Source organism: Ascaphus truei, chromosome 1 (assembly GCF_040206685.1).
Source record: "Ascaphus truei isolate aAscTru1 chromosome 1, aAscTru1.hap1, whole genome shotgun sequence".
In the NCBI taxonomy this organism is placed as follows: domain Eukaryota; kingdom Metazoa; phylum Chordata; class Amphibia; order Anura; family Ascaphidae; genus Ascaphus; species Ascaphus truei.
Genome location: NC_134483.1, coordinates 313,356,805 through 313,366,076, shown reverse-complemented (window position 1 = coordinate 313,366,076; position 9,272 = coordinate 313,356,805).

Sequence of the window (9,272 nt, the reverse complement as noted above, 5' to 3'; positions counted from 1 at the left end):
GGCGTGCCCGCCTTGCATCCTGACGGCACTTTCCCATGATCTGCGGTCTGTAGGGAGCTTTTTTTAGGTGCGGGGGCGTGGCCAAAATGGGTCAGCCATGACGGGGTGGGGCCATGACAAGCACAAACCAGCCCAGCACACACAGCACTCAAAATGGCGCTCTCCAGGCAGGCAAAATTAAAGAAAGCAGATTGCAATGTTATAATATATATAAATATAAATAACTATAAAAAATAGATATAATAAATAACTATAATAAATAGATATAATAATAAATACAAAAACTAATAAATGAAATAAAATAAAGCAAGGAGCAAGCAACTGACAAGCTGCAGGGTTTAAAGCAATAGAACTGCTGTATTTGCAAACACATTTTTTCCCTCTTCCTGTTTTGAAAAATATGTGCTTCCATTGGCTAGCACTAGCTGGCATGTGTTTGGTTGATGGGATTCAGTCTGTGATTGGCTCCCATGCGCACTATGTGATGCGTCGTCGCACGGGATTACAAACCTGTTATAGCCCCTGCTGGCTGACGCGTCACAGTACGCAGTGGGCCTGGGAGCGAGGAGGGACCCCGAGAAGGCCAGATGGAGTAAACCTGTGGAACACCTGGTGCATGCATACAACTGCACTAGGCATGAGTCCACTGGATTCTCCCCATACTTCATGATGTTCAGCAGAGAAGCCAGATTGCCTGTGGATATTCGCCTGGGAGTGTCCACTGAAGAAGTACGCTATAGGACTCATTATCAGTATGTACAACGACTGAAAGACAATCTCCATAGGGCGTATCAGTTGGCGGAAGAAGCCACCGCCAAACTGAATCAAAACAACAAAAGGCGATATGATTGCCAAGTGCGCTATAGGGAACTTCAGCCTGGAGATAAGGTTCTCCTGCGAAACCTGGGAGTACTGGGAAAACATAAGTTGGCTGACCGATGGAGAGGTGTCCCCTTTGAAGTAGAATCACAGATGCCTGGCCTCCCCGTCTACCGTATCAAGGATTCGGAGTGTAGGGTGAAAGTATGGCATCGTCACCATCTGCTACCCATTCCGCAGGTGGATGCTGATAATGGAACTGATTACGTGTGCAAAAATACTAAATGGCGCTCAAACACTCAATCTAAGTGCAACAGTGCAGTAACAGTGATAATACAAGGTGATATAAAACAAAATACTTGTGCACAAAAATAAGAAAAAGGACACTCAAACCCTTCACGGACTAGTTCCCACGTCCACACTCAAAGCAAAAACGAAATATCAGGGGAGCGTCAGTATCTGAAATAGAATAAATAAACTACCATAGTGCATAACGTTACAATTAAACATTGAGCAGGTAGAACTCCATAGGAATATGCTAGATCATGGATGATATATAAATCAGTCATAAACCAGGGAATTGGGAGAAAAAAGACCCAGTAGAGAGACACACAGCCGAGATGTAAAAATGCCAAAAACACTTTATCCGACAATAGTAAAAATCAAGGCTTACAGGATACCAGATGGTATAAGGCGTTGGTTTAAGAGTGATCTTGATGCCGAGTCGCGACCTCGGGAAACTCCCTCACGCAACCGCCTCCTTCACTGGCTCCGTCCTTGCTGCTAGTCCACGCCGACACGTTACTTCCGGTTTGCACGTTGGTAGCTGGCGTCACCGGAGCAGCTGCTGTAGACTGTAGCTTGTCTCCCTCTAGGATGTTATGCTGAGGGTTACGCTCTACGCGTTTCGCCGTGCAAGTCGACGGCTTCGTCAGGAGTGTTTTAACCCTTAGAAGGCTATCTTTATATACCCTCCATTATTACACTGACCTTTTCTCCCATTGGTCTGAATGTAATTAGATCTAAATTGACTAAGTCACTAATTGCCCTTATATACAATTTAAATCGTGCACAAAGTTTATACAATAGAATTAAAATTCAATATTTAATATAATCAATTTAAAAGACTTCATTAATTGCAAAACATTTGTACTTGTAAAACATATAATAAAATATATATAAAACTATAGAGAACCTATTGTATGAATACACAATCCCCACTAAACTCAAAGGATGCGGCGATTGTTGTATCTCCAAAGACAAAAGAAGGAAAATATTATCAGTACAGAGTATCAGTATTTCACAATCACATAATATAGCCAACTTTTTGCTTTTAAAGGGATCATAAATTTTAAAGGAAAGCATTTAACTCGAAATCAACATTTAAACCCAAAGGTACCAGTGATTTCAGAGTAAAGATCCAAAAACTTTCTCTTTTTTTTAGAGCAGTACTGGGAGTACTGGGAAAACATAAGTTGGCTGACCGATGGAGAGGTGTCCCCTTTGAAGTAGAATCACAGATGCCTGGCCTCCCCGTCTACCGTATCAAGGATTCGGAGTGTAGGGTGAAAATATGTCATCATCACCATCTGCTACCCATTCCGCAGGTGGATGCTGATAATGGAACTGATTAGTCGGCCGTAATGCTACCAATAGCGCAAGAAGACCCCAGTGTGATCCAAGATCCTTCACCTGAAAAAAAATCAGGATTCAGTGGAGGAAAATTCTCCAATCACAGATGAAGAGTCAGGTAATAGTTCTGCCAATCTGGAGTCATCTTCGGTGGCTGCAATGAGTCGGCCTCTTGATCCCAAAAGCCCTAGTTTCACTCCAAAAAGAGACTATGTAGACAAACAATCACACTCTGTGAGAGGGTCAGGGCCTCGAGCCACTGGAAGCCTCTCCGACCAAGAAGATGTTGAGGAAGAATTGGAAGTGATCATTCAAGAAGTTCGTCTGGGTCAGAGATTGAGACGCCCTCCAATGAGGGTGGCTTATGATTCATTAGGGGCACCCCATTATGAATCCCAGCAGTCGTCTCTGCACAAGCTTGCATCCATAATGACAATACTCACGGAAGTATTTAATGTTGTTTAATACCTGCTGTTATGAAGTTATGTTATGCTATTGTATTTTTCATTATATAAAATTGTATGTTCATGTTGATTTCTCATGCGGAGACGTCGAGGTCTTCACCAGGGGGAGAGTGTAGTAGAGATTCCCCTTCTTGCCTTCTGGGGGGTGATCAGCTCCGTGGCTGTGAGAAATAGTGCAGTTGTGTCGGCCATCTTGGTACACCCAGATCGGGCTATGGGACTCCTATACAGATGGTGCGGCGGCCCTGTTGGTACACCCAAACCGGATAGAGAAACAGAGAGAGGATGTCCTGGCTAAGCAGGATTTCATCCGCGTTCCAAGGACAGTTGACAGTTGAGAGTGGGCAGTTGATCCGGAGCCTGCAAGAAGTGAGGTAGTGTTCGGGGAGTCGACCAGCTCCCGGACTAGGCCAGAAACACACACCGCTAGGCCCCAGGCAGTTCCCTCACCTTAGTAAAGTGTGTAGGGCCGACCATATATTTAAGGAGCTCCCTGTAGTTAGTGAGTGCAGCGGAGCAGGATCAGAGCGCAGAGAGGCCGTGTCGCCGTGCAGCATCCGGACGTGAGGTGTGAGGGGCTACTGTCGGAGCACCTGCGGCTTGGGACCCTGCCGTTAATTCTTCTTTGCCTGGAAGTATTACCTGGTTAGGCCTTTAACCAGGAAGGTATCTGTGCACCACCGCAAGAGGAGGGTAGCGTTGCCCTCACACACATTGGGATGGGTTGTTTGTCGGACACTGGGGTATTGGTGCCCAAGCACCCTAGGTATTATTGGGGCTAGCTACTCCAGGGCAGTTCATACTGTTACTGTCAGGAATCCACTCCTGGCTTTTCTCATAGCCTTGCAGGGTGCTGTTCTCACTTATTCCCTTTTTGCAATCAACAGCAGCTGTGTGGGCTCACTGCAACCTAGCCTTGTACTCAGTCATTGGAGCAGTGCCCTCACACCCTCCTCTTGGGATTGGCCCACTGGCCTTTAAATACTGCCTTCCCACAATCCCTCTCTGCCAAGCAGAATCCTTCTTGGATGTTTACTGTGTTTGCCACAAGCTACCTGTTTGGCCGCCTTGTTCCTGTTTCCATGTTCCTAGTTCATGTTCCTAGTTCCTGTGCTGAAGCGTTGGTTTCCCAGCATATCCTTCAGCCCCACGTTCCCAGTGGTCTGCTGCCTTTCCCATAGCAGAGGCTTGCTTTCCGAGTCCTGAGGTCTGCTTCTCTCCTCGCAGAGGCCGTTCTGGACTCCTGCGCTGAAGCATTGGTTTGCCAGTGCTGCCTGGCGGTGTGCCCACTCCGGTCAGCCTTCTCCTTCCTGAGACCGGTACTATGGGCCATGGTCGCCACTCGCGCAGAACCCGCTCCCGCCCTGCAGCTATTACGCTGAAGCGGGACCTAGTTGACTTCTTGTTGCCGAAACTCCACTTGGATAACGTTTACCCTGATGTCTCCTATACTGACCCTGGCTCGTCCACTGACTACGCTGCTCTCTCCATTCCCGACCCTGGCTCGTTTGACTATGGATTTCGCATTCCGGATCAGCCTGCGCGGTCTAAGGTCGGTGCTTATACAACCTCACCTCAGCCACGCGGTTCGACCCTGGTTTGTGGCGAGCACATCCATGACAGTATGCTCAGCCCCACAAACTCGGACCGCCCTGTGGTGAGGGTTGGTATGTTTCTATCTGAAATCCTGTCCCGGCCTGCGGACCAGTCCCAGTTTGAAAACCAGTAACTGTATGAGAAACTACCCCCGCCTGAAAGTCAGTTCATGTTTGAAGGTTTAACCCCTTATCAAAGACAGCTCCATAAAGAACTCCTTACCACGTCCCAGCGCCTTCGAGAGTCAAAACAAACCCTGGCCTCCCGTCTTCATACCCTAAATTGGGAGACTGTAGATCCTATAGCACTGGCTCAGGCTCAAGATACGATCCATAAACGGTCCCAAGATTTGAACGATTCCATATTAGTACAGGACCCTTTTCTCGCCAGCTATGCTGCTGCTTGGCAGTTCCCCTGTACTGCCAGTCCTGTTGCTAAACCTGTGGGGGTTCCTCCCTCTGCAAAAAATGACCAAACTGCCCCACTATCACTGCCCCCTAAGGTAGGAGCTGCCACGGTCTCTAGCCCTGATTGCACCTCCCGTTACTTAGACCCCAAGGATATGTCTGCGTTAACCCCTGCCAATCAGCCCTGTGAGGTTCCCGTGGAGTATACTTGTATTTCCCAAGCCAAAGCTATGGCTCTAGTGTCTGAGAATGAACCCCTTTTTCCCTCAATTTCTAACCCTGTATCCCTAACTCCTGTCCCTGAGGGGTTTCCTGCTTTAACCCTTGCTAGTCAGCTCTGCGAGGCTCCCATGGTAAATTCCTGTATTACACAAGCCGATGTTACTCTTATAGTATCAAAGTGTGAACCTTTTTGCCCTCACTTTCTAACTCAGAATCTCCAATTCCTGCCCTTGAGGTTTTTCCTGCTTTAACCCCTGCTAGGCAGCTCTGCGTGCTCCCAACGTCAGAGAAGGAACACCTTCTACTTCCACTTTCTAAGTTAGAATCCCTAAGTTCTGTTCCCAAGGTCATTCCTGTATTAACCCCTGCGGGGCAGCCCTATGAGTCTCCTTTGGTAATTCCCGGTTGTTCGCCAGCCATGGTCACGTCCTTGGCTCCAGAGGAGGAACTCCTTGTGTCCCCAATTTCAGAGGCAAATCTCCCTCTTTTTGACCTTCAGGTACTATCTGCGTTGACCCCTGTAAATCCTTGCTGCCCCCAGGCTAATGCATCCTTTCTAGCATCACAGAATGAATCCCCAAGTCTGACATCAGAGGTTGCACTGAATGACTCCCCTAAGGTTGCGGAGCCCTTGGTTATTCGTTGCTATAATCCCCTGGTTCAGCTCAGGTTTCCGCTGTCGTGCCCCCTGAAACTTCTGCTAAAATACAGATAAAGGTATTCAGGAACCGTTTTTTCCCCTATGCCTCTGTTACGCCGATGCTCGCCACAAACCGGGACCGGACCGCGGGGCTGAGGTGGGGTTATATAATCACCGACCTTAGTCCACGCAGACTGATCCGGAGTGCGCAGTTCGTAGTCGTACATCGCAGGGTCAGGATTGGAGAAGGCAGCATCGTCGTTAATGAAGCAGGAGTTCGGCAACAGGAAGTCAGGAGATCCCCGCTTCAGCTTAGGAGCGTGAGTGCGGGGGTGGCTTCTGCGCGAGGAGCGGCCTCGGCCCATGACGCCGATCTCAGCAGGAGGAGACAGCAGGCTGGACGAAGTTCACCGCAGGGCAGCGTCGGGAAGAACCAACGCTTCAGCGCAGAAGTCCAAGGCAGGTCACTGCAAGAGGATCGCAGCAAGCCGCAGGAAGGAAGGGTAGCCACTGCTAGGAGGGAATGCAGCAGGTACCGGTGCTGGCAACACGCTTCAGCACAGACGTCCCGGGTAGGCCACTGCAGGAGAATAGCAGCAGGCCAGTGCTGGCATCAACGCTTCAGCACAGACGTCCAGGGCAGGTCACTGCAAGGATATAACAGCAGGCCGCAGGAAAGGAAGGGTAGCCACTGCTAGGAGGGAATGCAGCAGTACCAGTGCTGGCATCAACGCTTCAGCACAGACGTCCAGGGTAGGTCACTGCAAGGAGATAGCAGCAGGCCAGTGCTGGCAACAACGCTTCAGCACAGACGTCCCGGGTAGGCCACTGCAGGAGAATAGCAGCAGGCCAGTGCTGGCATCAACGCTTCAGCACAGATGTCCAGGACCAGGCCTCTGGATACTCAGGAACTTGAAGGTAAGAACACTAGGAGAGAGGCCTGGGGTGGTTTGTGGCAGAGTCAGTAACATAGAGATATGAATAGTTATGCTCGGCGCTGGTTCAGAGCCAACGCCTAGAATATAAAGGGCGGAGATCCAATCACAGGAGGAGGGTGTGTGAGAATTCCTCCAATGAAAGAGCACAGGGCAGAAGCTGCAATGAGAGGCAGCACCTGTGCCATAGATTGCCAGAGGAAGCTTGCAACTGCACAGGTCTGCAAGGCTGCAGTCAAAGCCAGTAGTGGATTCCTTACAGTACCCCCCCCTTCAGGTGAGACCTCCGGACGAACAAGATCCATCACAGATTTGGGGGACATGGAATTGTTCCTAAACTTCCTTAGGCGAGAGGTGGCGTTGAAAGCCCATAGTTTGTTGGGATTCCTTACAGTACCCCCACCACTGGGTGAGAAGCCTGGGTGAACAGGACCATTCATAGGTTTGGGAGACATTGAGTTGTTCCTGAAGTGTCTCCGGCGAGAATTAGGTCCACAATCCAGGTGTACATTGGCGAGTGCCATGAAAGACAGCGGTGGTACTGCAGTTCTTGGAACATGAACAATGGGACCTGAGGGCTCCGGAATGGGAACATCAGAAGGGCAGTAGCCAGGTGTCCGGTGCATAGTAATAGTCCAAGAGTACGGGACACAGGACACAGATTGTCGGACAAAAATGGCAGAGGGACCTTCAGAGAAGGCAATGTCTTTTGTGAAATCAGCACGGAGGAAGTTGCGAGAGTCTTTAGCTTCCAAGGAATTCCGGGTGGTGGTTAGCAAGGGAATGGGGCGGGAGGGTTCACTACACACTATTGCAGCGGTACTTTTGATACCAAGCAGGGTTGCTATCCCAAGCAATTTGCGAGAGTCTGTAGCAGTGTGTATGCAACTCTTGGTCATGGTACTGGCAGTTGAAGAAGGATCCGCTTCCTTTGGTTTGTGATCTTTAGAGAGAATGAAATCCGAATTTGTGGCCTTGGCGAAGGACATAATAAGCATGTCTATACCCATAGTGGACCCAAAGAGAACAGGAACGGACGCTTCAGGTAAAGCGACGAGGTCCAGTAAGGGTGTCTTCGTCTTAGGGAGAGGCCAATTGCCATACAGAACGGGCACTTTGGGCACCGCACAGAGACCTGCGAGTAAGGAGTCTGTTTGAAAGGTGAGAAAACAGATTTTATCCAAAAAACAAGGCAGGCGGTTACGCGGTGCATCAACCTTAGGGAAAAAAGTCTTGGGGTTAAAGCTGGGTGCCTCCAACACAGAGAAAGAAGACAGAGAACTAGAGCTTGGCTTCGGAGTGGAGGTCCCAGGTACCCAGGTCTCACATGATACTGTGGGAGAAGCAATGCAAATTGTTACTGTTTTAAACATAGGGTCCTTAACATCGGTAGCTCCAGGCACCTTTTTGAGAGGTAACCCTAGTTTTGGGACAGGACAGTCAATAGCAAGTACCCCAAGTATTGTGGAAGACACAGAGAAAAATAAGTCCATTTTAAAGACGGGATCTTCTGAAAAAAGGGAACGTTCCAAATGCGATACCCCTGAGTTCGTGGTAGTAGACATACAGTTAGTAGTGGATACCCCGAATACTGTGGGCGAATCAGCGTGAAACAGTATTATTACAGGAATGGGCATCCCAGACTTAAAGTCATTTTTAATCATCCCGGAGGCTGTGGCATGATCCGTGAGAGAAACTGGGGTAAACTCTCCAACAGACACAAGGGACATCTTGCTTGTTACAGAATTGGGTCCCTGAGAATCCCTAGTGAGGGCATCAGACTCCATGGGAGACTTAGTGACAGGGGTTTTGGAACTGATTAAAGGAATTGCAGGTATCACAGATTTAATAGGAGAAATACCTTGCAAAACAGAAATTTTAGTAAAGATGATAGGCATCACAGATAGGACAGACAGAAGTAAGCTAGGCAAGGTTGCTTCTATAACAGAAGATTTGACAGCGGCAAAGCTTAACTCAGCGGCTGCTGGAGAACTTTTAACTACAGTGAGAAGGGACTGCAGATTTACAAAGTCAGGGATAAAGGGAGTCTCAAACTTGAAAGCCTGATCCTTCAAAAAGAAGGGCCCTAACTTTATTGGTACAGAGAGAGCAACAGCAGATACGCTGATCTCAGTAGGGGTCACTTGGAAAGGAGCATAATATGTACTGTTCGCTTTAAACCCTAGGATTTGAGAAAAGGAGAACTCAGACAGTGCAAGTGGGGCAACCACGACTGTGCTGGCCTCTGAAGTGGGTATTTGGGAAAGAGTATCTGGGACATCAGAAACGACAACAGATTCCACGAAAAGGGGTCTATGCTCAGAAGCAGGGGTCTCAGCTCTCTGAGTGGCAGACGGGGTGAGTGAAATACCTAGGAGTAGGGATTCTGCGAACAGGTTTAGAGAAACAAACGGCTCCAGAATACTTTTTACTGGAGCCAGTATATTTGCCGAAAGTTCAGGGGGCATAGCCCCGAGAATTTTAGCCGAGTCAGAGGACAAAAGGGGTTGATCCTCTGAGGCTAAGGAGGTGTCCCTGACTGACGAACTAAAGGGAT